This window comes from Anas acuta, chromosome 8 (genome assembly GCF_963932015.1).
Source record: "Anas acuta chromosome 8, bAnaAcu1.1, whole genome shotgun sequence".
In the NCBI taxonomy this organism is placed as follows: domain Eukaryota; kingdom Metazoa; phylum Chordata; class Aves; order Anseriformes; family Anatidae; genus Anas; species Anas acuta.
The window spans coordinates 7,132,406-7,139,766 of NC_088986.1; positions in this window are offsets into that span (position 1 = coordinate 7,132,406).

The following is a 7,361-nucleotide window of genomic DNA, read 5'->3' on the forward strand; positions in this document are numbered from 1 at the left end:
GGCCGGGCCGGCAGCACCCCGGGGTGCCCGCGCCCCCCTCACGCCCTGCCCCAGCAGGCAGGAGGGCTCCGGGGCTTTTAATTACACTCCTTCCCTTTGCTCCCTTCATTTTTTCGGCACCCTTTGCAGCGAGACACACTTGGAATCAGAGCGGTTGTGACATTTTGGTGGCAGCTTATTGTGCGGAACACTTAAAGTTTAAAAAACAAGCCCCATAGAAGTTGAGGGGCTTAAAGCAGCCCCCTTTGTGGGGCAAGACATAGAGTTTTGATTCTGGACAATGGTGTTTCTCAAATTTCTTCCAAAAACCTGCACCCCATCTGTGATCTCAATGAAATCGCTTTTCTCTCTCCCTTCAATTCATTTGGCAAAGGCGAAGCAGATGCATGGGACGGGGTCTGAATTTTAATTATTAGGTTTTACCTGAAACAAAACGGCAAATCCTTTTTACCATGTGTTTGAAGTTAGGGGACGGGTAGGGGAATATAAAATATAATTAAAACGCTCTCGGATCGTTAGGGAGCTGACAAGAGCCGTTTTAATGAACCTCTCGGAGTGCCCTGCAGTAAATTAGCGGAGCGGGGCTTCCCCGAGTCCTGCGGGCTCCGAGCTGCCGGCTCCCCTTCACCTGCGGGTGCGTGCGTGTGCATGGCCGTGGGTGTGTGTGCGTGTGCACGGCCCTGTGAGTGTGCACGGGCGTGTGCACAGCCCTGTGAGTGTGCACTTCCACGCCGCCGGCCCACGGCTGCCGGCGAGGATGCAGCAGGCGGGGGCTCCCCGCGGCAGGGACCCCTCTTGCAGGTCGTGGGGGGACTCAGGGGGCCAGGGCCGCTATCTCGGGGTCCTTTTCTCTCCCCTCGCCCCCCATCCGGTGCCTGGGGAGCCCGCAGAGCTCCAGGGAGCCCCCCCCCTCCCGCTCCCCGCCCTCCAGCATCCCCGAGTGCATTTAGCCATCAATAAGGTGCGAAGGGAAAATTGTCTGCCGCTGTAATCCATGCCCGAGGGGCTGGGGAATAAAAAGGGAGAGAGAGAAGGAGGGAGGGAGAGAGAGAGAGAGAGAGAAGGAACGCTCTTAAAGAGGCTAAAATCCATACAATAGCTGTGGGAATGCCGGAGCGCAGGGTCCTCTCCCGGCCGCCCCTCTACGAGCAAGGAGAGCCCTGGACGGGGCAGCGCAAGGGGAGAGCATCCTCCGCCGTGGCTGCAGCCTTGGACCCCTGGGACACCCCCTGGGGTGTCCCCTTTTCGGGTCAGAGCGGGGCTCCCACCCGGGTCCTCCTCGGTGATGAATCCCTAAAGGCACTTAGGGAGAATTAGGGCGGCCCCGGCCCCGCAGCATCCCAAACAGGTCTGCCCCCACAAAGCTCACGGTCCCTTTCTGCCCCTTTGGGGACCCCCGGCCCGAAAGGGGGGCACCAGGCAGCACCAGAGGTCCAGGGATTTCGGGTTTCAGCTCCAGCAAACGGGGTGCAGGGGGAACAGGGAGCGGGGGGTGGTGTGTGTGTGCTTTTCTTCTGCTTTCCGTGTGTCTGTGCGTGTGTGCGGACGGGCACAAGCTCTCAGAGAAAAGAAATTTTAGAGTAACAACTAAAGGCTTTCTTGTGCAGTTATTTTAAGGGCTTTGTTCGGTGCCTGAAGGGGGATGCGCCCATTTGTTCGGGAGGGGATTCATCACATGCCCCTTTCATGTGAACCAGAGGTTAACAACCTAATGAGCACTTGGTGAAGAGATGAAGCGTGTAAAGAGCCCGATTTTCCCAAATCCTGGGCTGCTGTCTTGGGGATGTGCTACTCTAACCTCTGCCGGGCTAATAGTCTCCGCACTTCCAGCGGGGAGGCCCCGGGAGGCAGCCGGGGCCGGCAGCGCTCCGGCAGGGCAGCAGCAGCCGGGCAGCCCCTTCCCAAAGCCCCGCCGGGGAGCCGGGGGGGGGGCCCGGCCCCGCCGCTACATATGTTGGGTCAGGTCCCCCCATTGTGAGCGTGTAAAAAGGTGTAAAAACTCAATCATCTGTAGCTTTTTTTAAAGGGAGGGCTTACCCTGGATTTGTTGCATAATGGATTGTTAAAAAAGTAGAGGGTTGAATTAAAACTGTTCCCTAGTCACTTTTAATTAGACCGCTCTATTTAATTAGCAAAGTTGAAACATGCAATTAAAATTAGCTCAGTTTAGCACATATTAAAGGAAATGGGGGCCGTGGCTCCGGCTCGCACCAAGAGCGAGAGGCAGGGAGGGGACGTGGCCGAGGAGTTGGGGTCGTAGCGAGGTGACCCGGCGGAGGAGGGGGGACACATCTGTCCGGCCACTCGCCCCCTCCCCAAATTCGGACCCTGCTCCTCAGCCCGCTCCTCCGGTGCCGTGGGACGGGGAAAATCCTCGGAGGGGCAGCCCTGGGCTCAGCACCAGGGCTCTGGGGGCTTTCCAGAAGCCCCCGGGGGGGCTCCGCGCCGGCCCCGGCCGCAGCCCCGAGCCCCGTTTTTCCCGTGCTTCGGCCTCAAACCTCTCTCCTCGTCTCTCTTTCCTCCCCCACTGGGAGCGGGGAAATGGAGTTAATCACGTCGCAGCTACTCGAGGAGCCCGGGCCGGGGGGATCCCCTGCAGCCGCTCCCCGCGCCGGGCTGCGGGAGCTCGGCCGGGCTCGGCGGAGTGTGCCGCCTGCCTGGGGGGAGGTGGGGCTCGGGCTTGTAATATTGGTTTGGGGATAATTACTTTTAATGTCAAAAAGATTTAGTTTAATATCATCTCTATTAGGCTGCTGGGCGGATAATTAAAAGTGAAGATGATAGCAGCAGGGAAACAGATGGCATTTGCTTACTTTGATTCAGTAGGTAAATAATGAAAAAGTCAATGGCAAACCCCCTAGAACAATTGAAACCTTAAAGAGCACTAACATTAGCAGGTACTTACAAACTGTCTTCCGCTAAGAACGAGATGAAAATACACTAATCAAGAACTATATTTCTCGGGGATGCTTCCGGGCGCTGCGCTGCCTCCGGGCGTGCGTGTCTGCCTTCCCCCGCATGGCAGCCAATAGCCGGGCTCTTTTTAATTAAGATTTTACTACTGTAATTGGGGGAAGATGCAGCGGCACCGTCGCATGCAGCCCTCTCAAAGTTTTGCACGGGTGCAGCGATGCATAGGGAGGCTTTTAGGGAGATCAAGGGGGAGCGAGGAGGGAGATAAACACGGGGAAGATTGGGTCTTTCTGGGAAAAGAGGGAAAAAAAAAAAGGAAAGAAAGGAAAGGAATAAAAGAAATAAAAGCAGCGTTTCGGGTTGTATCGCGCAAGGCGCCGAGGCTCTCCCGTCCCGCAGCCCAGCGCCCACTCGCGGGTTGTGCGTGGGGCCCCAAATCTGCCCAGCCTCGGCACCCCACGCCGGGACAAAGCGGGACAAAGTCCCAAACCCCCACCCCACTAAATGCGGGGCTGCTGGCCCGGGCTAAGCCGCACCCCGGCTGGGTTTTGCTCGGGTGAAATGCACGAAAGGTGCGCAGCGCCTGTCCCGCTTCCCAGGGCTGGGGGACAGGCAGAGCCTCCGAAGCGCACCAAGGATGGGGTCGTTGCTAAAATACGCAGACAGGAGAGCCTCGGGGGGCCGGGCTGTGCTGGCTGGAGGCACTTTGTAAAGAAAACGGCAGGAATCGTTGGAAGCCGCTCGGAAGTGGCCGCTCCGGCGGCCGGAGCTAGGCAGGGGCTGGAGCCGAGGAGTGGGGGGGCCCGGAGCCGGCAGCAGCTGGGGCTGGAGCCGGCGGGCTCCTGCCAAACGTCCTCAGCACTTGCTGAACCCCGGGGGTGCCTTGTGTGCTCTTGCGATAAACATTTTATTTATTTTTATTTTTTTTTACGGGGTGGGGGAAGAACCCCTGTGTGTTTCCCTGTTGTCTGCGTGCTGGGCGTGATGCTCGAAAATACAGCATGGGGGAAAGGGGGTCGGGGCCAGGGGCTGAGGTGGGACACACGGAGATGCTGGGGTGCGCAGCGCCGGGACGCGGTGCGTGAGCCCGCTCCGAGCAGGGCGGTGCGGGACCCGTGCGGGACCCGTGCGGGACCCGTGCGGGACGCGGCGGGGTCGGGGTGCTGCCCGCTGAGCGCTCCGAGTGCTCCAAACTTCCACCCCGTCCTTTGGGGTAACGCTAACGGGACGAGGCTCTGCGCAGGAATCACGGCGTTTCACTGGCTGATCAGCTGCTCGGTGGCTTTATTTTTTAAAATTTATTTATTATTTTTATTTATTTATTTTTTGGAATTGGCTGCTTGCAAAATTTTTTGTCGTTTTAAAAACGCCGTGAAAGGAAAGGAGGACCCAGCCCTTTCATTTAAATCGAAGCTGAAAGAAAAAGGAAGCGGGGAAATCGGCGGAACCCGTGTCCCGTGTCGGTGGTGATGGCAGGCTGCCTCGGGGCGGAAAGGAAAAGGTATTTGCAGGAAAAAAAAAAAAAAGTCACACAACGCAAAACCAAACAAAACTGCTAGGAAGAAGGGAGAACCTTTCCTCCGTGCTAAGCCCACACAAAGCAATACTTTAATTGTTTCTCTTTCAGTCTGATCGAGTTCTACGAATTCCCAATTAAACCAGATGATCTGAGTAATTCTCCCCCGAGAGTAAAATTAGTGCTTGCAAATAAAATTAAATCGGATATTTTGACTTCTCGACTGTATTAAATAAAGGTGTCATAACACCTTCATCACGAGGAGCGGGTGGCAGCTGCACACACAGAAAGTCGGGTGGGGAAACGCTCATTTCGTAACAAAATACAAGTAAAAAATAAATATATAGGAAAGAGGAAGAACGACGTAAGTGCAACAGCAAGAAATATCAGAAGTTTGCGGGATCTGCAAATTTTCTAAGCACAGGAAGGGGACAGAGGGGACGGGGCAGCGGCCGCGGCTTGTCCTGCAGCGGGGAGCGGCCGGGGGCCCTGCGCGGAAAGGGCACGGGTGGGAGCACCCCGGGGGGAGCCGCGTCCCGAGCAAAGCAGGGCAGGGCAAGGCGAAACGAAGCAAAGCAAGGCAAGGCAAGGAAAAAGAAGCAAGGCAATGCAAGGTAAAGAAAAGCAAAGCAAGGCAAAGCAAAGCAAGGTAAAGCAAAGCAAAGCAAGGCGAAGCAAGGCAAGGCGAAGCAAGGCAAGGCAAGGTAATGCAAATCAAAGCAGAGCAAGGCAAGGCAAGGCGAAGCGAGGCGAAGCAAAGCGCTCTGCTTCTCCCCGCGGGCGCAGAGCGGCGAGCCCAGGGGTGCCGATATCGGGAGGGAGCCCCCGGAGCTCGTCCCGGGGGGCTCTGCCGAGTGCCGCCGAGTCCGGAGGCGTCCCGTGGGAAGGCAGCGGAGGTGAGAGCCCTCGGGGAAGCAGGCGCCGTTATTTGCCCCCAAAGCTCCCAGCCCGTTACCTCCTCCCCAGGCGGGCCGGTTCCCCGCGAAGGTGACGTCAAGGCGGGGTGGTTAAGGCTAAAACAAAAGCTTTTGGGTTCACGCACGGTGTCCGGCCCGAGCCGTCCCCCTCGCTGTAGCTGTCCCCGCGCAGCGCCGGGCCCGGTGGCGGCGGTGGCACCGGCGGGGGTGGCCGGGAGCGGGCTGCGGAGCGAGCACGGAGCGGAGCGGAGAGGAACGGGTCTGAACTCACCTCCGGTGGGGCCTGGGGCGGCCGGGAGTGAGGGTCTGGGGAGAGGGAAGGGAGAAGGGAAAGGGGAAGGAAAGAACAGGAGAGGGGGAGAGGAAGGGGGAGAGGGAGAAAGAAAGAGAAACAGGGGAAGAAGAAAAGAAAGAAAGAAGGAAAGAAAGAAGAAAGAAGGAAGGTAGGAAGGTAGGAAAGAAAGAAATAAAGAAAAGAGAGAGGAAGGGAGGAAGGGAAGAAGAGAGGAAGAGAGGAATAGAGAGAGAGAGAGAGAGAGGGGGAAAGAAAGAAAGAAAGAAAGAAAGAAAGAAAGAAAGAAAGAAAGAAAGAAAGAAAGAAAGAAAGAAAGAAAGAAAGAAAGAAAGGAAAGGAAAGGAAAGGAAAGGAAAGGAAAGGAAAGGAAAGGAAAGGAAAGGAAAGGAAAGGAAAGGAAAGGAAAGGAAAGGAAAGGAAAGGAAAGGAAAGGAAAGGAAAGGAAAGGAAAGGAAAGGAAAGGAAAGGAAAGGAAAGGAAGCAGGGAGGCATCGTTAGGTTCTGTTAAAACACCAAATCTCCAAGGGGAGGGGGAGACCATCAGCTGAACGGTCACCTTGCACACTGCATTTCCCCTCCACCCTTTGGACAAGTGACACCCTGGAGAAAAAAAAAATAAAAAAATAAAAATAAACCCGAGCAATTGGCAAGGCGACTGCGGCTTCAAGTGGGATACGGGGAGGAAAAAAAAAAAAAAAAGAAAAGGAAAAAATGAAAAAAAAAAAAGCCAAACTCTCAGGTAGCGAGAAATCGGCCACATTCTTACACACTCGCACAAGCCCTGCGAGTGACAGAGTGACACTCCCAGTGACACACTCCCAGTGACACACTCACTCACACACACACACTCACACACACACTCACACACTCGCACACCCCCGGCCCCGCCGGCCGCGCTCTCCCCGCTCCCCCCGGGCGCCGCCGACTCCCCGCGCTCCGGCAGCCGCCGGGCGGACGCGGCGGGCCCGCGGGCGGCCAATCAGCGCGGCGCTTCCCGCCCCTGGCCAATAGCAGGCGCCACATTGTTGTCAAATGTTGCCTAATGGCAACGCGGGGCGCAACAATAGCGCGAGTGGCGGCGGGCGGCGCGGCGGCCACCGCGCTCTCCGGGCAGCTCCGGCCGCGCGGGGCGCGTCCCGAGCCCGGCCGAACCGCGCCGAATCCTTCCGAACCTCGCCGAGCCCAGCCGAGCCCTTCCGAACCGGCCCGAACGGCTCCGGCCGCGGGTCCCGCTGCCCGGTGCCGCCGTCGGCTCTGCCCGCTGCGGGAGCGCGGTCCCGGTGCGGCCGCTCGGGGCGGTTTCTTTCTTTTCTTTTCTTTTTTTTTTTTTCTTTTTTTTTTTTTTTTGTTTTGTTTTTGCTTTTTCCCCTCCTGGATCGTTGCCCTCGTGGCGAGGGGCCGTGCCGCCGGAGGAGCCGGATTGCTCCGTGGAGGGACGCTGCTGACCGGTGATAACAGCGCAAGGGGGGAGCGGGGAGCCGAGCCCGGCGGTACCGGGGCTCGCCGGCCCCGGCGGGCGGCACAGCTCGGCGGCGAGCCCGGCGCCATGGACTCGGCGCTGCCCCGCCAGGTGCGCCCGGGCAGCGGGGCGGCGGGGGCGGCCTGAGCTGCGCGCCCAGAGCCCGGGGGCGCAGCGGGGAGCGAGGAAGGAAGGAAGGAAGAAGGAAGGAAAGGAAAGGAGGGGGGCGGGAGGGCGCGGAGGGGCTCCGGGAGCCGCGGC